Source organism: Neofelis nebulosa, chromosome 7 (genome assembly GCF_028018385.1).
Source record: "Neofelis nebulosa isolate mNeoNeb1 chromosome 7, mNeoNeb1.pri, whole genome shotgun sequence".
Lineage (NCBI taxonomy): Eukaryota > Metazoa > Chordata > Mammalia > Carnivora > Felidae > Neofelis > Neofelis nebulosa.
In genome coordinates this window covers 67819509-67840837 of record NC_080788.1, presented here as the reverse complement: position 1 = coordinate 67840837, position 21329 = coordinate 67819509, and positions in this window count along the sequence as shown.

Genomic DNA, 21329 nt, shown 5'->3' with positions numbered 1-21329 from the left:
CTCTTTTATGGGACCCCTAGGCATAACTGCTTAGAGAATGTGCCTGCCTGCTCTGTAATTGTCAGCTAAATTAGGAAGATTAAATTCAAATACAGCAAAAAAAAGTATGATAATAACAAGTTCAGAACAATATGAAATTCTTCTGATTTTGAGAACTGTTTTGATGGAGGGAAAAACCACCATACCCCTTGGAATGCATGTGTTGCACCTGTTTCTTGGGATATAAGAAAGGAGAGGACACATTTTACAAGAGGCAACTGTGATTGTGTGGTAGGCAAGTGGAAGAAGGATGTTTGCATAGTCTTGAAAGCAATGCATGCAGGTGATTTCAGGAAAAAAAAATCCCCACCCAACCCACCTCCACTGTTATTTTCTTCTGTTTTTATCCTCACTATTTTTGCTTTAGATCTTCAGATACTCACTGATATTTTGCATTTTTAAAAATGTTTTATTTAGTTTTGACAGAGAGAGAGAGACAGAGCATGAGCAGGGGAGGGGCAGAGAGAGAGGGAGACACAGAATCCGAAGCAGGCTCCAGGCTCTGAGCTGTCAGCACAGAGCCGGACATGGGGCTCAGGCTCACAGACCGTGAGATCATGACCTGAGCCAAAATCAAGACTTGGATGCTCAACCAACTGCACCACCCAGGTGCCCCGATATTTTGCATTTTTAAATCAGTCTGATTTCTTCTTTTGCCAGATATCCTTTGTATTGGCCACTGCCATCCTGACATATGGTATTGCATATAAAGCACAGAGAACCATCAAGTTCCACTAAACTCTATTTTTTTCTGGGAAATTCCTATGATCTTATTCATTGTTATGTTGGGTTTGGCCAATAGAATGAATCAGAAATGACAGTGTGCCTCTTCTAAATCTAGGCCTTGAGGGGCGCCTGGGTGGCGCAGTCGGTTAAGCGTCCGACTTCAGCCAGGTCACGATCTCGCGGTCCGTGAGTTCGAGCCCCGCGTCAGGCTCTGGGCTGATGGCTCGGAGCCTGGAGCCTGTTTCCGATTCTGTGTCTCCCTCTCTCTCTGCCCCTCCCCCGTTCATGCTCTGTCTCTCTCTGCCCCAAAAATAAAAAAAATAAAAATAAAAAACGTTGAAAAAAAAATTTTTTAAATCTAGGCCTTGAGTCATCTTTGTGCACCTTTTCCTTGGAATCTTGAAACTGCTCAAGCTAGCCTGTTAGATGATGAGAGATGTGGCCCATTCACCAACCCCAAGAGCTGGCATGCAAATGAATCTATCCTAAACCAGCAAACCCTGGTCAGCCCATTCATTGACTATAGATGCATGAATGTGCCTAGGCAAGGTCAGCTGATCCTGGCTGATATCAGCATAAGATGCCAGCTGATATAAGACTCATGAGCAATTATAAATCTTTATGTTCTAAGTCATTGAATTTTGGGGTCGTTTGTAATAGAGCAATAGCTAACTGATGCAAACAATATAATTCTCTCAAATTTTCCATGGTCTCTTTACTTTGTAAATTACTAGTAATATTATTTTTTATTTTATTTTTAAATTTTTTAAGTTTATCTATTTGTTATTTTTGAGAGAGAGAGAGAGAGTGAGTAGGAGAGAGGCAGAGAGAGAACCCCAGGCAGGCCCCATGCTGTCAGCACAGAGCCGGATGCGGGGCTCAGGCTCACAGACCGCGCGAGATCATGACCTGAGCCAAAATTAAGAGTTGGACGCTCAACCGACTGAGCCACCCAGGTGCCCCAGTAACAGTAACATTTTATATATATATATATATATATATATATATATATATATATATATGTATATACACACACACATATATATGTATATATATGTGTGTGTGTATATATACCATTTTGCTATTAGTTTTCTATTTGGTTTACCTCTGCAATATTTTTGAGTCTCTTTAAACTATCATACAACTAGGTGTGCCTGGGTGGCTCAGTCGGTTAAACATCTGATCTCAGCTCAGGTCATGACCTCACAGCTTGTGAGTTCAAACCCCCTGCTGGACTCTGTGCTGACATCTCCGAGCCTGGAGCCTGCTTCAGATTCTGTGTCTTCCATTCTCTCTGCCCCTCCTGCTCATGCACTATCTCTCAAACATGAATAAACATTAAAAAAATCTAAACTATCACACAACTAGATTTTAAAAGTCCAATCTGAGCATCTTTTTAGTCCATTTACTGATGTGTGTGTGCATGTGTATGTTTACAGCATCTTTGGTGACTTCTGTGGGCATTTTTGTTCATTGTTTCTCCTTCCTTGCTTTATATTGGATTGGCAAAGTTTATTTTCCTATTTTCTCCTCTATTAGTTTGTTGGATATACTTTCATTTCTCCTGATATTAAAAAAATAATGTTTATTTATTTTTGAGAGAGAGATAGTGTGAGGTGGGGAGGGGCAGAAAGGGTGGGGGACGGAGGATCTGAAGCAGGTTTTATGTTGACAGCAGAGAGCCCAATGCAGGGCTGGAACTCATGAACTGTGAGATCATGACCTGAGCCGAAGTCAGACACTTAACCGACTAAGCCACCCCGGTGCCCCCTGACATTTTTAATATGCATGTTTGATTTAAGAAACTCTAAGGATGATCAGTACATCTATTTTTCTTTCAGGCAATACAAGATCATTAGAGTATTCTAACTGCTATTACCATTCCCAGCTAATATGCTACTATTATGTTTTGGTACAGCCTTGATTTTAGCTTCTCCCTTTAAATAAGTGGTCATTACTTCTGACAGTCCATATTTATTCAGGTCTTCCTAAATATTTATCTATTAACATGATCACTATTGCTTCCTTCATTTAATTTTTTTCTTCTGTAATTTCCGTCTTTCTGAAGTCTAAATTTTGCTAGTTCTTTTAAGAAGGATCTGCGAATGGAAGACCATCACAGTTTTTGTTTATCTGAGGAACATTAAAAAAATTTTTTTAATGTTTATTTATTTTTGAGACAGAGAGAGACAGAGCATGAGCAGGGGAGGGGCAGAGAGAGAGGGAGACACAGAATCTGAAGAAGCTCCAGGCTCTGAGCTGTCAGCACAGAGCCAGACGCAGGGCTTGAACCCATGAACCATGAGATCATGACCTGAGCTGAAGCTGGATGCTCAACCAATGGAGACACCCAGGTACCCCTGAGGAACATTTTTATTTTTCCCTTGCTCTTGATGAATAGTTTAGCTGGACATGAATTTGTGGTCAATAGTTATTTTCTTCTAACACTTTGAAAATGTAATTTAATGACTATAGTTACTATTGAGAGAAATTTGCTGTGTTTGTAATGGATAGTTCCATATATGCACTCTTTTCTTTGGTTGCTTTATAGGCTTTCACTTTTTGATAATTTTGCAATTTCACTGGGAATGTGCCTAAGTGTAAATTTATTTTCATATATCCTGCTGGGGACTAGTGTTTCTTAAATCTGGGCTTTCTTCTCTTTCTTTAATTTTAGAAAACTCTAAGCTATTCTATCTTTGAGTACTATGTCTATTCCATTTAGCGTATACCTCCCTTAAAGGCATATTGGTACTCTTTGGTATATCCCTTTTTGGTACTTTTTTTCATGGATTTTTTCATATATTTCACCAATTTTTTTCCTTTACTCTCTGGGCTGTATTCTTGTTAATTTACCAAGATTTATGCTTTTGGTCACTAATTGACTCATATTTATGTATAACCTTTTCTTTAACTCATTCACTGAAGTTTTAATAATTGCAGCTTTTATTCTGCAACTTCTATTAATTTCTTTTTCAAATCTGTCTCTTCTTTTGTCTATAGCTTTAGTTCTCGACTTAGAGTTTCTATTCTTTTTTTTATGCTTTAACACTTTTAAATATATTTGTTCTATATTCTCATTCAAATTGTTGTTTTACTATTTTATTAGTTCTGGTTTCTTCAGAAGTTGACCTTGAGTAGATTCAAGTGCAAGTGGCTTATTTGGGAGGTGAAGGAAATGTATGGGAAACAGCTAGAACACAACTCTCAGAGTTATCACACCTCTGTCTCTTGCCCAGAAGCAAGGGAGCTGGGATATTTACATATTAGTCATTGGTTGTGGGCTTCTCTGTGGCTGTTACCTCCTTGGAACATGTAGCCTGCCCTGTGCAAGGACAGTGGAACTTACGCTGCTGCTTTAGGGACAGCCCTCAGAGGGGGCCTGGGTGGCTCAGTTGGTTATGGGCCCTACTTCGACTTCATCTCACGTCATGATCTCACCATTTGTGAGTTGGAGATCCACATCAGGCTCTGTGCTGATAGCTCAGAGCCTGGAGCCTGCTTTGGATTCTGTGTCTCCCTCTCTCTCTGCCTTCCCCTGCTCGCACTCTGTCTCTCTGTCTCTCTCTCAAAAATAAATAAACATTAAAAAAAAATTAGAGACAGCCCTCAGGCAGACAGGCAGATACCTGCAGTTGGGAGTTAACAACGTAGTCCAAGGCCCAAACCATACCATGTTGTTGGAAGGGCAGCCAACAACATTTGCTACAAGAAGTTAAACTCCCCATTGATTTTCATTGCTAACTCTTGGTTATGTTTGCTTTATAAGTTTCAACTATTAGCTCCATTAACACCATTTAGTGGTGTTGTGTGTGTGTGTGTTGTGTGTGTGTGTAAATTCTCTGCCTTCCAGACTTAAGTATTTCTTCAGAATGGTTTTATTTTATATCTGCCTTGTTTCCCTAGGAAAAAATTATCCTTTTTTGTTAATTTCTCAGTTCAGGGGAACTGTGAACTATGAAGGTATAAATTCAGTCTTTAATTCTGTGCAAGTTGCAGGCTTGGGATGTTTTTCATTTTCTCTTCCCAGAGCTCATGGACAAGCTTCCTTGTCATCTCCCTTGGGCGGTGGTCTATTTTCTTTCTATTATCCTTTTCTCTGAGGGTGTGGCTTTAAAAGTCCCAACTTTATGCTCTGTTTCAGTACTAATACCTTGCATCATATAGGCCCAAGGTCTTGTCTCCTGTGCTCTGCTACCTTAAGTGGCTGGCTGTTGCCAAACTAGAGGACCCTACCCCAGGGCAGCTACAAAGTCAGCTCATGTGCTTACAATTACGGCTTTCAGTTTCCTGGTTCTTGCCACCTGGGATTTTCCTTTTTTCTTGCAAACTTAGACACGCATTAAAAATTTTGTTGTGTTTTTCCATTATTTCTGGATGTTGGTAGCAGGACGGTTTCAGATTTATACAAGTCTGCTTTTTTTTTTTTTCTGGAATTGACCATTTAGATTTTAAATATTTAAAACATGCATGGGGTATTTAAAAATAAGATAAATAGACATGCTTTTAGTAAGGCGTTGTGCTGTTTAAGTAAAAAGATTCTCAGGAGTCTGGACACTCTGTCCTAATCGGGAAACTTGCATTACTGAGCTGTAGTAGCCTTAGACAAGCTATTTAAACTTTTTATGATTCATTTTTATCATGTAAAAAGGAGACCAGATATTTGCTAAGCCCTTTGCAGTTATAAAATTCCACTAACTAGTTTACAATCCAGTACACAATGCGGATGCAGCAATTTAAGATAGTGTAGTTGATAAATTAAGTCCATTTTCCTATCCTTTTCACTAGCCTGCAAATATTTCATGGGGCAGAAGAAGATGCAATTTAACTCTTTATATACCCAGTGCCTAGCATGGTGCCTGGCCCTATTTCCACCAAAGCTTGCTGGGAAACTTTTGAATGTACTCTGCATAAACCGCTATTCCTTTACAGTGTCTCTCTTCCACTTGCTTCCTCAATACAACCAGAAACACCAACTTTCTCTCTCCCTAACAAAACACACTGCTGAGAGTTTGCATTCTTTTTCTGTTATTGCGCTGTCTGTCTCCTTTCTTCATGGACAAGCTCTGTGAAGTAGTAATTTTGGACCTCCCTCCTTTTATACACTCTTTTCTATTTTCATTTCTAATCCTAATCTTTCCTGGCCTACTTCCATCTCTCTGATTTCTCTTTCTCAGTCTGTTTCATGGCTTCATTCCCCCCATTTTTAAATGAAATTTTATTTTTTTAATTTTATTTTTTTTTAATTTACATCCAAATTAGCATATAGTGTAACAATGATTTCAGGAGTAGATTCCTTAATGCCCCTTACCCATTTAGCCCATAATCCCTCCTCCCACAACCCCTCCAGTAACCCTCTGTTTATTCTCCATATTTAAGAGTCTTTTATGTTTTGTCCCCCTCCCTGTTTTTATATTATTTCTGTTTTCCTTCCTTTATATTTATCTGTTTTGTCTCTTAAAGTTCTCATATGAGTGAAGTCATATGATATTTGTCTTTCTCTGACTTATTTCGCTTAGCATAATACCCTCCAGTTCCATCCACGTAGTTGCAAATGGCAACATTCCATTCTTTTTTATTGCGAGTAATACTCCATTGTGTTTGTGTGTGTGTGTGTGTGTGTGTGTGTATACACACCACATCTTCTTTATCCAGTCATCCATCGATGGACATTTGGGCTCTTACCATACTTTGACTATTGTTGATAGTGCTGCTATAAACATGGGGGTGCATGTGTCCCTTCAAAACAGCACACTGGTGCCCCTTGGATAAATGCCTAGTAGTACAATTGCTGGGTCATAGAGTAGTTCTATTTTTACTTTTTTGAGGAACCTCCATATCGTTTTCCAAAGTGGCTGCACCAGCTTGCATTCCCACCAACAATGCAAAAGAGATCCTCTTTCTCCACATCCTTGCCAACATCTGTTGTTGCTTGAGTTGTTAATGTTAGCCATTCTGACAGGTGTAAGGTGGTATCTCGTTGTGGTTTTGATTTGTATTTCCCTGATGATGAGTGATGGTGAGCATTTTTTCCTGTGTTGGTTGGCCATCTGGATGTCTTTGGAGAAGTGTCTATTCATGTCTTTTGTCCATTTCTTCACTGGATTATTTATTTTTTGGTTGTTGAGTTTGATAAGTTCTTTATAGATTTTGGATACTAACCCTGTATTTGATGTCATTTGCAAATATCTTCTCCCATTCTGTTGGTTGCCTTTTAGTTTTGTGGATTGTTCCCTTCTCTGTGCAGAAGCTTTTTATTTTGATGAGGTCCCTGTAGTTCATTTTTGCTTTTGTTTTCCTTGCCTCTGGAGACGCGTTGAGTAAGAAGTTGCTGAGGCCAAGATCAAAGAGGTTTTTGCCTGCTTTCTTCTCAAGGATTTTAATGGCTTCCTGTCTTACATTTAGGTCTTTCATCCATTTTGAGTTTATTTTTGTGTATGGTGTAAGAAAGTGGTCCAGGTTCATTCTTCTGCATGTTGCTGTCCAATTTTCCCAGAACCACTTGCTGAAGAGACTGTCTTTATTCCATTGGATATTCTTTCCTGCTTTGTCAAAGATGAGTTGGCCATATGTTTGTGGGTCCATTTCTGCGTTCTCTATTCTGTTCCATTGATCTAAGTATCTGTTCTTGTGTCAGTACCATACTGTCTTGATGATTATAGCTTTGTAGTATAGCTTGAAGTCTGGGATTGTGATGCCTCCTGCTTTGGTTTTCTTTTTGAAGATTGCTTTAGCTATTTGGGGTCTCTTCTGGCTCCATACAAATTTTAGGATTATTTGTTCTAGCACTATGAAGAATGCTGGTGTTATTTTGATAGGGATTGCACTGAATATGTAGATTGTTTTGGGTAGTATCGACATTTTAACAATATTTGTTCTTCCTATCCGGGAGCATGGAATCTTTTTCCATTTTTTTTTGTGTTTTCTTCAATTTCTTTCATAAGTTTTCTATAGTTTTCAGTGTATAGCTTTTTCACCTCTTTGGTTAGTTTTATTCCTAGGTATTTTATGGTTTTTGGTACAATTGTAAATGGGATCAATTCCTTGATATCTCTTTCTGTTGCTTCCCTTTTGATGAATAGGAATGCAACCGATTTCTGTGCATTGATTTTATATCTTGCCACTTTGCTGAGTTCTAGCAGTGTTTTGGTGAAATCTTTTGGGTTTTCCACACAAAGTATCATGTCATCTGCAAAGAGTGAAAGTTTGACCTCCTTCTGGCTGATTTGGATGCCTTTTATATCTTTGTGTTGTCTGATTGCAGAGGCTAAGACTTCCAATGCTATGTTGAATTACAGTGGTGAGAGTGAACATCCCTGTCTTGTTCCTGACGTTAAGGGGAAAGCTGTCAGTTTTTACCCATTGAGGACGATATTAGTGTTGGGTCGTTCATATATGGCTTTTATGATCTTGAGGTATGTTCCTTCTATCCCTACTTTCTTGAGGGTTTTTATCAAGAAAGGATGCTGTATTTTGTCAAATGCTTTCTCTGCATCTATTGAGAGGATCATATGGTTCTTGTCCTTTCTTTTATTGATGTGATGAATCACGCTGTTTTTTGAATATTAAATGAGCCCTGCATCCCAGGTATAAACCCCACTTGTTCGTGGTGAATAATTTTTTAATATATTGTTGGATCCAGTTGGCTAATATCTTGTTAAGGTATTTTGCATCCATGTTCATGAGGGAAATTGGTCTATAGTTCTCCTTTTTAGTGGGGTCTCTGTCTGGTTTTGGAATCAAAGTAATGCTGGCCTCATAGAAAGAGTTTGGAAGTTTTCCTTCCATTTCTATTTTTTGGAACAGCTTCAAGAGAATAGGTGTTAACTCTTCCTTAAATGTTTGGTAGAATTCCCCTGGAAAGCCATCTGGTCCTGGACTCTTGTTTTTTGGGAGATTACTAATTTTATATTTTTACTGGTTACGGGTCTGCTCAAATTTTCTATTTCTTCCTCTTTCAGTTTTGGTAGTGTATATGTTTCTAGGAATTTGTCCATTTCTTCCAGATTGCCCATTTTATTGTCATATAATTGCTCATAATATTCTCTTATTATTGTTTTTATTTCTGCTGTGTTGGTTGTGATCTCTCCTCTTTCATTGTTGATTTTATTTATTTGGGTCCTTTCCTTTTTCTTTTTGATCAAACTGGCTAGTGGTTTATCAATTTTGTTAATTCTTTCAAAGAACAAGCTTCTGGTTTCATTAATCTGTTCTACTGGTTTTTTTTGTTTTGTTTTTTTTGGTTTTGGTTTTGATAGCATTAATTTCTGCTCTAATCTTTATTATTTCCTGTCTTCTGCTGGTTTTGGGGTTTTATTTGCTGTTCTTTTTCCAGCTCTTTAAGGCATAAGGTTAGATTGTATATCTGAAATCTTTCTTCCTTCTTTAGGAAGGCCTAGATTGCTATATACTTTCCTCTTATGACCATCTTTGCTGCATCCCAGAGGTTTTGTGTGTTACCATTTTCATTGGCTTCCATATACTTTTTAATTTCCTCTTTAACTTTCTTGGTTGGTGCATTCATTCTTTAGTTGGATATTCTTTAGTCTCCACGTATTTTTACCTTTACAAATTTTTCTTGTGGTTGAGTTCGAGTTTCATAGCATTGTGGCCTGAAAATATGCATGGTATGATCTCGATTTTTTTTTGTACTTGCTGAGGGCTGATTTGTGTTCCAGTATGTGGTCTATTCTGGAGAATGTTCCATGTGCACTGGAGAAAAATGTATATTCCACTGCTTTAGGATGAAATGTTCTGAATATATCTGTTAAGTCCATCTGTGTCATTCAAAGCCCTTGTTTCCTTGTTGATTTTTTTATTAGATAATCTGTCTATTGCTGTGAGTGGGGTGTTGAAGTCTCCTACTATTAAGGTATTAGTATCAATGAGTTTCTTTATGTTTGTGATTAATTGATTTATATATTGGAGTGCTTCCACATTTGGTGCATAAATGTTTACAATTATTAGGTCTTCTTGGTGGATAGACCACTTAATTATGATATAATGCCCTTCTTCATTTCTTGATGCAGTCTTTATTTTAAAATCTAGATTGTCTGATATAAGTATGGCTACTCCAGCTTTCTTTTATTGACCATTAGCATGATAGATGGTTCTCCATCCCCTTACTTTCAATCTGAAGGTGTCTTTAGGTCTAAAGTGGGTCTCTTGTAAACAGCATATAGAGGATCTTGTTTTCTCATCCATTCTGTTACTCTATGTCTTTTGATTGGAGCATTGAGTCCATTGACGTTTAGAGTGAGTAGTGAAAGATATGAATTTATTGCCATTATGTTGCTTGTAGAGTTGGAGTTTCTGGTGGTGTTCTCTGGTCCTTTCTAATATTTGTTGCTGTTGGTATTTATTTATTTCTCTCTCTGTCTCTGTCTCTCTGTCTCTCTCTCTATATATATATGTAAACATATATATGTGTGTATGTATATATATATTTTTTTTTCCCATCTTTTCTCCCCACAGAGGGTCCTCCTTAAAATTTCTTGCAGGGCTGGTTTAGTGGTCACAAACTCCTTTATTTTTGTTTGTCTGGGAAACTTTTTATTGCTCCTTCTATTTTGAATGACAGCCTTGCTGGATAAAGAATTCTTGGCTGCATATTTTTCTGATTCAGCACATTGAATATATCCTGCCACTCCTTTCTGGCCTGCCAAGTTTCTGTGGATAGGTCTGCTGCAAACCTGATCTATTTTCCCTAGTAGGTTAAGGACTTTTTCTTGCCCTTGCTGCTTTCATGATTCTCTCCTTGCCTGAGTATTTTGTGAATTTGACTATGATATGCCTTGTTGATGGTTGGTTTTTGTTGAATCTAATGGGAGTCTTCTGTGCTTCCTGGATTTTGATGTCCGTGTCTTTCCCCAGGTTAGGCAAATTTTCCACTATGATTTGCTCACATAACCCTTCTACCCCTATTTCCCTCTCTTCCTCTTCTGGGACCCCTATGATTCTGATGTTGTTCCTTTTTAATGAGTCACTAATTTCTCTCATTCTTAAATTGTACTCTTTTGCCTTAATCTCCCTCTTTTTTTCTGCTTCATTATTCTCCATAAGTTTGTCTTCTATATCGCTGACTGTCTGTTCTGCTTCATACAACCTTGCCTCTGCGGCATCCATTTGTGATTGAAGCTCGGTTATAGCATTTTTTAGTTCATCCTGATTAGTTTTTACTTCTTTTATCTCCACAGAAAGAGATTCTAATGTATTTTCAACTCCAGCTAGTGTTCTTATTATTAGCGTGATACTAAATCCTGGTTCAGACATCTTGCTTGTATATGTGTTGGTTAAGTCCCTGGCCATCGTTTCTTCCTGCTCTTTCTTTTGAGGTGAATTCCTTTGTTTAGTCATTTTGAACGGAGAAAAGGAATTAATGAGGTAGAAAAAGTTAAAAATTAAAAAAATTAAAATTAAATAAATATTAAAGTTAAAAAATTAAAAATAAACCCACACACAAAAAATCGAATAAATGATGCTAGATCCTAAGTGTGTTTTGGTCTGGTTGTTGAAAGTGGCTTGATACATTAGAGAAAAAAGGTAAGAAAAGAAAATAAATCATTTGAAAATTTGAAAAAATGAATACGCTAAAGTAGACTAAATTGAAATGATGGAAGTAAAATAGAATTTGAAAAAATTTACACAAAAGTAAAAAATATAAAAAAAAAATTAAAGAAAATATTTCTTAATAAAAATTGAAAATAAAAATGAATTTTTTCTCTGTATTCAAGAAAAAGAAAAGAAACAAAAAAGAGAAAAGAAAGTAAGAAAATTGAATAGATGGACTGGCTAACAGGCTAAAATATGACTGAAATTACTTCGTTTTCCCCTAGAAGTCAAACTATGAAGTGCTTTATAGTCCATAAACTAAGCAGGCGGTGAGACTTGTGTTCTTGAAGAGTGAGGTTGGCCTAGTTGGGCAGGGCTTAGTGTAATGGCTCCGTTCTCCACTAGATGGCGCTGCTAGCCTACTGGGGTGGATTGTTGAGGCACTTATGGTGTGTATGCGCATGCATGGGAGTGGTGAAAACAGCATCACCCAGCTACCCAGGCTCTAGTGTTGGAACTCTGTTCTCCCTGATCAGCAATTGTGCATCTGTCTTTCCTCTTCAGCTTCTGTCCACTCCCCACTTCCACACTGTCCTTGACCAAGCCCCAAGCAGCCCCTCCCTCCTGAGTTTTGTTGCAGATGCGGCTGCCTTCCCCAGCCCCCCACTTCTGAGAGACTGCGGCTTTGACCCACTCTGCCCCTCTGCAGATGGCCTCACCAAGCAATGCTTGGGGCTGGCCGTACCCAGGAACGCTGGCACGACCATGCTGCTGCCAATGCCCACAGACTGTGGCCGGGTGCCAGCCCACTCCAGAAAAAGTTCATGAGAAGTGTAACAGTAGCATCTCAGGGATTATGGAAAATCACAACACACATCTGGCACCAGGCTTCGCCCCCAATGACCTTGTTCCAGCACCAGCCAATGTGGCCATTTTCTGGGGTCTGCTGGGCCCAGGTGGCCTCACAGCCTCTATTGAATGTCTTTCCAGCAGTGGAACCACTCCTCTCCATGTGGTCCGCGAGAACCTCCTGGACCCCACTCCATTCCTGGGGATTCACTCTTCCACCAGAGCACTGCCAGGTATTGAGCTGAGGAGTTACAGACTTTGCGCTCCCCTTGTTTACAGTCTTAATGGAATTTAAACCCTCTCTTTTCTCCTTTCTCCCTTCTTAGTTCAGTCCCTGTGTCTGTTTCCAATTTTCCACTTTCTCTCCAGCTGTTTTTGGGGAGGGGTGCTTTTCCTGTATACACACACTCCCATCTCCATCCTCTCACCACATGCAAAAGCGGCTTCCTGCCCTCTGTGGCTTCTCTCTCCCCAAGTTCACCTCTCCGAGCCATGTACCTGCTGAATTCTGTGGTTCAGTTTGTGCGCATTGTTGTGTTAATCCTCAGATAAGTTTTCTAGGTGTGCAGGATGGTTTAGTGTTAGTCTGGCTGTATTTCATGGACGTGAGACACACAAAAACTTCCATGCTGTTCCACCATCTTGACTCCTCCCCATGGCTTCTTTTTTAATACTGCATCTAAAATTTGAATATGATTGGGGGTTCTGTTTCTCTTTATTCTACATGATCTTCCCAAATCACATCATCTGTTACCTGGGCTTTAATCACGTGATGCTGATAATGTTAAAAACTTGATATATTATTATACATAGATATCTTAGTCTGTTAAGGCTGCTATAACAAAAATAGCCTAAACTGGGTAGCTTAGAAACAATAAAAATTTATTTTTGATAATTCTGGAGGCTGTGAAATCCAAGATCATGGTGCTAGCAGATTTGGTGGCTGATGAGGGCCTGATCCCTATTTCATAGACACCACCTCTTGTGGTGGATGAGGTGAGGGAGTTCTCTGGGGCCTTTTTTATTTTTGTTATTAATAAGAGCACTAAGCCCAATATTGAGAACAGAGCCCTCATGGCCTGGTCACCTCCCAAAGGCTCTACCTTCTAACACCATTATCTTGAGTGTTAGAATTTCAACACATGAATTTTGGGGAGGAGGGGAGCAAACATTCAGACCATGTCCATATATTTTACTTATTTTATGTGTAGGTTTGTCTCTCCTGTCGAATTAAAGCCCCATGCAAGCTGGGACATTATCTGCCTTGTTCACCACTGCATCTGCAAAGCCTGGTATAATGCCTGGCTTGGGGTAGGCACTCAACAACTACTACTTGAATAAACAACCAATTTCAGTATGTGATGCCTCATGAAAGCACTGTGTTTGATTTTCGTCAGCAGAGCAAGAAAGAAATTTTAAAAAAAGAATCTGAAAATCTCAAAAGATCATCCATCAGAGATTCTAAGATGGTGACAGCAGTGGCCAGTGTAGTTTTTAAATTTCTCTTATCTGTATAAAAACAGAATAAAACAGCAAAACCAAAAGCTCATAGATAGACCTTGGGATAAAACTAGGTGATAAGGCATTCCCACAAATCCCAAAAGACAAGTGGACAGGAACAAACCATATGCAGTCACGGTATCTGCATGCTATTGATGTCAGAGAGAGAGGAAGTGGACAGAAGCAATGGGTTGAGAAGAGAGCCCCCAAACGGACGAAGGGTGCTGCTTGGCAGTGTGGCAGGCCCACTTAAGGGCAGCAGCTGAAATTGGAAGATGTTTGGCTTGCCCCAAGAGCTGAAATGTTCAAGGGTTCCAGGGCTCTTGCCCAGCCCACACATGCTCTCAAAACTGATGCAAGAGCTCCCTTCCAGGATGGAGTCCCACAGTGAGGAGAAACTTCTGGAAGCAGAATCAGAATTTAATAAGAAAGGAAAAGAGAGCATCAATGAAATGCAGGGGATGGGAAACAGAGCAAAGAAGTATCAGAAAGCAAACCATTGTATTTATTCCTATTGAGGTATAATTGGCATACAATAAATTCCACATATTTCAGGTGTGCAGTTCGAAAAGTTTTGACATGTGAAACCATCATCACACTCAAGATAGTAGATATTTCTATCACCCCAAAAGTTTCCTATGCCTCTTTGTGATCCATCCCTCCTGCCAAAGTCTGCTCCCTTCTAGGTAATCCTGACCTGCTTTCTGTCACCATAGGTTGGTTTGCATTTTCCTGGAATTTTATGTAAGCTGCACCATAATGTTTTACTCTTTTCTTTCTGGATTTTTTTTCACTCAGTGTAATTATTTTGAGATTTACCCATGTTTTTGCATGTATATAACATTAGTTCATTATTTTTTAATGCTAAGTAGTATTCTACTTTGTGGATATGTCACAATTTGTTTATCCACTCAACAGTTGATAGATACTTAGGTTGTTTCCAGTTTGGGGCTATTTTAAATAAAGCTGCTATGATCTTTTATGTATAAGTCTTTGAATGGATATATGCTTTCCTGTCTTTTGAGTAAATACCAACGGGTAGAATGGCTAGATCATAGGGCAGGTGTGCATTTAAGTTTTTCAGAAACTACCAAACTATTTCCAAAAAGGGTATACCATTTATAATTCCCACCAGCAGTGTATGAAGAGTTCAATTTCCTCCACATCTTCAGCAACATTTGGCATGGTCAGTGTTTTTTATTTTAACCATTCTAATAGGTATGTAGTGATAGCTCAGGGTTTCAATGGTATATTTCCCTAATCACTAATGAAATTGAGCATCTTTGTATCTTATTTTGTATATGTAGAATTTGCCATTCGTGTATCTTCTTGATGAGATGAAATCTGTCTGTTAAATCTTCTGTCATTTTTTAATTGGGTTGCTTGTTTTCATAGTTTTAAGAATTCTTTATATATTCTGGATGCAAGTCCTCTATCAGATATACTATATACTTTTTAACCATGCACAAAAATAACATAAAAGAATTCTCTGTGAAGGTAAAAAAGCTGTGTAAACTAAGCTTCCTTCTAAAAGTTCAGGAAAACTAAATACATAAAAAAAACGAGTAACAGAAAAGTATTGAGTTCAAATTTTATGCAAAATTAGTATAAGGAAAAGAGGGCTAGGGAGTTTTAGGACTCTGTCTGATATGTTGGACAGACCTCTGTCCTAACCAGTACAAATGTTTGCATTATAAAATCAGAAAATAACTCAGAAGGCCTGTCACTGAGGCATAAATTTTTATCCTTATGTATTTGTTTCTTTGCCTTAATAATATTAAAAGGAATATACCACCAAAGCGTTGATATATTAAGTTACCAACACTTCAATGAGCATAATTTTAAGTCATCTTTTTCTATATGATAGAAAACTGAGAGAAACTTCATAGGCAAATGACCCACCCAATAGATATTCAAACAGAGTGAATATAGAAGAGAGCCATTTATCATGTGACAAAATTTTGGTGAAGAGTAATTTAGGTTGGGACTGTTTTACCCTGCATGTGGTAGAATTGGGGGCAGTGTGAAATCTAGTTTTCTATAGAAGACAAGTCTTAAATGGAAGGAGGCAGAACAATAATTGCTCACAATTTCACTTGACACAATCATGATTTTACCCTCCAGGTGGAAAAATAAATAAGATAAAACAAATACTTGGCTCTGAGGAAGGTCAGAAATAGGAAGACTTCTTACTGATAAAATGTTTATGACTCAGGGAAAAAAATACAAGGAAGAAGGCAGATGGAGAAATGAAAGCCAAAAAGCAGTGTGTATGGGATGGGGGGTGGGGTGGGGAAGGAATGGCTAGAAAGAGAAGAGGGAAGAAAAAGGAACACAGAAGATTAAAACAATATTTTAAAGGTTTGCTCTCTCTTTTTGAAAAATTTAAAAATATTTTCAGCAAACAACATTGCTTCTCTCTTGGTTTTGTTTTGTTCTGTCTTCCTTTCTACACTGATGTCTGTTCTTTGTTTTGCATCCTGGTTTTGCAGGGGGAATTCTGCTTAGCCAGACACGAAGGGAAGTGCCAGCTATGTCAATCAGCTGTCATAACTAGGGCCAGAGACCAAAAAAGAACAGCATAAGCCAAAAAGGAAGGAAAAAAAAAGAGACAGAGATGGTGTGTGGGAGTATGTTGGGGGGGGGGCGCTGCAAAGGGAGCTTGCTGGGCTGGGAAAATACATTTTACCCATTTCTCCCGAGTTACTTCATCTATACTTTTTTTCAGTTCTGTGGGAAATCAAGAGCAAAGGCTCAGCTTATCAGTGATTTCACTGAGCCAGGATTCAGAAAGCTGAAGGAACATCCTGTACCAAGCTCTGAAACACTGACCTCAGTAGAATCCCCACCCTGAAGATCTAACGGAAAAATATTTGCCTCATAGTGTGTGATGGCTCTGTAAGATATGCAGGCTAGGGAAGACAATAGGAAAAATTTAGAATTAAATATTGAGTTCAAATAAAAGCTTGGACAAAGCAGTGGCCTATTTCTTCTTTGAAATGCGGTATGCTGAGAACTTTACCAAATCCAGCCATTTGCCTATGTTTGGATTAGTCTTAGAAGGATCATTAGACCTGCATTTCTGCCAAACACAGTTAGGATTTGCCCATGCTGATGCCCAAATATAGACCTCAAGTTCAGTGTTGTGTCTACCATGTGCCTTGTCTAATCCAGAATGGGCTTGTTCGTCATACTCTTTCCAGACATAGTATAAACCACGAGGACAACTATAATTAGTACTGAGAACACTAAACAACCTTTGGCTAGAGCTATTTTGACCCAATAGTTGAATCCAGTGGAACAAGACATCTAGGTTTATAACCCTAGCTAAGGTCTGATGCTGTCTGTGACATTATTTTTTCAGGCCAAATGAGTTCTATGCCCAAGAGTCCTGAGTTGCTCAAGATCAGTGCATTCAAGTTTGTTCTTTTTGTGTGTAACTTGTTCCAGTTTCTGGCTCCAGTTTCATTCATCAATTATGATTATGGGTTGTAATGTTAACCTAGATTTAAGTATGCCAAGGTTTGATGGAGAATAAGAATATATAAATTCTTGACCCATTATTTTTAATGTTGATATATAAAAATATAGTCCAACTCAGCTAAATAATAAATTGGATTACATGATGATGTTATTATTGCTAATAGATACTGGAACTGCACTATATACTCTTTAGGTAATCAATATACTGGAACCAATTATACATGAATACTTGTGAGGTTAGAGTTTCTAAGGCCCTCACAAACACGAATTATACTTCTGACACCAGATTTGTCTTTAAAGACTTTGAATTATTTGAAATGTAGATAATAAATTTAAATAGCCACTTACCTATCTATACATTATTACTGAAGAATGCTCATCTCAACAGAGGTTGGCAGTAACAATCCTTAATGTGTCTCCAGAGCCACATCCCTCACTTACTTTATCTGAAATATTTTTATGAATTTCTGGCCAAAACCACTTTTGATCCAAATAAAATCCATTTTTTAAAAAAAATTTGTGGCATTTTGTGGGGGAAATTCATTTCTATTTGTGATTATTACGTTCGGGACAAGGTTTTTTAAACAGCTACTTCCATACCATCCAAGATTAAGCTAGAACACATCAGAAGGTAAGATTTCTCTTAATACACAGTTCATTTTGAACAAAGTTGCATTCAATATATGCACCATAACAGGAAATTGTGTGCATGCAATAATATTTTTACAGTGAGTAACATCTTGTCATTTGTCAACACGTTTGTCATTTATATCCCCTTGCAGCTAAATTTAGTTAGAAAAAGCCTATATAAAAAGACATCTATGTATTTATGTATTTCTAGTGCTCATCTCTGAAAGGCCGAAGCACTTGACAAGCGGGATATTTTAACACAAAATGATACAAAGAGATAAGGAGCAGATACAAGGGGAAAATATTAGCTTTTTTTTTGTTAAATTCCAAGTTTCTCTGAAACTGTAAATTTGTTACTAGATCAGGTCAAAGATGAATATGAAAAAGGGTAGCCTGCAGAGATGCAGTGATGGCTAAGATCCATCTTTCTGCTCCAAGTTCTTAGTTGTGTTTCTTGAAGTGAATTTATTTTTAAAGAGATCATATTCACTTTCTTTGCAAGGCATGTAACAAAACTTATTTGATATTCAGAACACAACACTGTGACTTGGTGTATTGAATTTACAAAGTGGACACAGGGAAAAATCTAGGAAGTAGCTGTCAGGAAGGATTATTATAGAAAATGTACAGAAGAACAAGGTAGAGAAAATCTGTTTTTTCTTTTTTCCTTCTTTCTTTCTTTCCTCCAGTCCCACTTGCCTCCCTCCTTCCATCCCCTCTCTCCCTCCCTCCCTTCCTTCCTTCCTTCCTTCCTTCCTTCCTTCCTTCCTTCCTTCCTTCCTTCCTTCCTTCCTTCCTTCTTTCCTCCTAACTTCTGTAATTGGATCATACTCAAATAAGAGACAAAGTTAACTAGACACATAATTAATATAGGTAGAAATTTTAGAGTAGGAAAAGGAAAAAATGTGATTGTTCAAGCTTTGAATTATTTATAGCACTTCCCAGCACGTGTGTGCAATGCACACACTCACACAGTATTAAGTTCCCTAAGCCTAAAGCTGGAAAATTTTGTGCCTTAATACTTCTGCTGTGTTTCTCCATTGATAGAGTTTTCACCTAAAGTCCAAACATTTGACTTTTGCCACTCCATGAAATATTTAGAAAATTTTTCCACAAGCTTTCTCAGAGACCAGATAAAAACACCCTTTTACTGTTCCCTGTCTGTCTCCCTCCCATTTCCTGTACACACCTACTTCTTGGACAGTTGCATTTAATGCTAAGTTCAAAAACTATGACTTTCAGAGAGGAAAGTTTTGAAGAGAGAGATGCTTTTATTTGCACACTTAGAAAAGAAAATCTTTTTTCCTTGGGGTGTTTGGTTAAGAAGCTAGCAGATCAGCCTTCAAGTTCAAAATGGGAGAATATGATTCACTCTTAAAATTTCCTTGATTGTTTTTGGAGTAAACGTTCAAAGACCATTTCCCCCCCACAAATGTGTTCCCTTCACATGAACAGAATTTAGGAAGAAAAATAATGCCTTACCTTAATCCTAGACACAGCAGCATCTTTGATGAATGTTCAGAATATCCCTAGACATATTTAACCTTATAATTTCTGGGATTTTCCAGAAAATGATATTGATAGAAGGGGCCTCAGTGTCAAAATTTCAGCATTTTCTTGTAGCACAACAGGATTTTCAGATGAATCTGCTCTGTAGAGGTGGTAATTCCTGGAATAATATATATATATTTGTCCCAGCAACCAAGCTGTGACACAGTTAGTATACAGTTAAACAACTCACTTGATGTGCCTTCTGTTGGCTCGAGTGTGTGTGTGGTGGGGAGGGGGAAGGGAACTCTATTTAGAGCCACTCAAAATTGTCCAGTTTTTCCTAGCTCAACTGTTATCGTCATTTCTCTTTAGCTGTCTCCTGGGCTTTGAAGTTCTGTGTTATATTGCCCCTCGAGTACCTCCAGCAGGACCTGAAGTTCACAGTTAACATTAACAAAGTGAACACTGTTAGCAAGACACTCTACCGTGAATTCCTAGAGTTCACAGAGATGAATGGCATTGAAAGGACAGTTCTGAAGATACAAGGTCAACTTCTGCTGAGCTACAAAATCAAGCATAAAAATCATAGAACATGCCTATGTTCTTTGAGCTATACCTTCAGTAACATGTGGGTGTTTTAATTTTTCCCTCATTTATTTATGGGGAAATTTCTGAAAGAAAGTAAAAAGTGTATTTTTCTCTTATGCGCAACAGTTATAGAAATGTTGTTGCTTATGTTATGATTTTATCATACCTAAAATAATTTAGATTATAAAGTTCCAAATTAGACTTTTCCACCTTAGGCTTTTTAAAGACAGAACATATTAGCCACATTTGTGTTACTCTAAGAGCTGATACAGTGCTTTGTGAACCATAGCAAAAAAAAAAAGAAAGAAAAAAATATATATTCCAAACATTTGACTCATCTCTCTCTCTCTGTGTGTATATATGTGTGTGTGTGTGTGTGTATATATATATATATATATATATATATATATATATATATATATATTAAAATTAATAGACCATATTTAGTTTTCTCTGACAGTTTTCCTGGAAGGCTCCCAAATTGTTTTACCAAAACAGAATGTTACCAAAAGCTCTAGGAGTAATAGATCAATAATAACCCTGTTTCATTGAAGAGGAAATTGAGATAAAGTATGTCCAAAATGACTTCAATGGGGACATAATATAGAAACAAAGCTAATAAATTCTAGATTTATTTTGTGGTTTTTACCTAGAGCCACATATAGTTTGACTAATGTAACCTCCTCTGACATGAACATATGGATATGTGGAAAGGAAAGGAGAGACGGATGGAAAGACATTGGGAAAAATCTAGAATGACTCATCTGGTTTACTTCTTTTCAGAAATTCAATCCAGGCTTATGTTTGGCACCTATTACTAGAATTGCACTATGTTACATTTTATAGTATATGTAGAAGAGGGTTAAGACATATTCCTAAATATGTACATTGTCTCCAGAAGCTTTTAAAATGCAAACCTAATTAGCTGGGTGAGATAATGAGTTAATTTATCAGTATTCCTAAATACTTGTCATTTTATCAGCAGGGATAAGGGTCCTAAGACAAAAGGACTTGGAAAGGTGGTGATAATGGTGGATAATGGTGAAATCAAGTGCACTGGGCATTGTCCAGGAAAAAAGTACTGGTGACAGAAGTGGGGTGAACCATAGGGAGGATCCCTTGTCCCAAGAGACAAGTGTGAGGATCCTGAGAGCCTACCTGGGGAGAGGACACTAAAACAGAGCTCTGTTTCACAGTCTGGCTTAGACCTGGTCCTGAGCACTTCTATGGTGATGATGGAGGGATTGATGGGGGATTGGTAAAAAGGCATGGGAAGGGGATGTGATACTTTAGGGCCTTGTGACCTTCTTGAAGAAACATGATTTTAGTGATTTTTCAGAAAATCTCACTTTGTTTGTAAGGACCACAATCTCTGAAAGTGTTCTTCCTGATGTATTTACCTGATGATGGGCAATGTATGTTGACAGTCCAGTGAAAATATTCAGTCTCACAGATAATTTTTTTTCAAACCT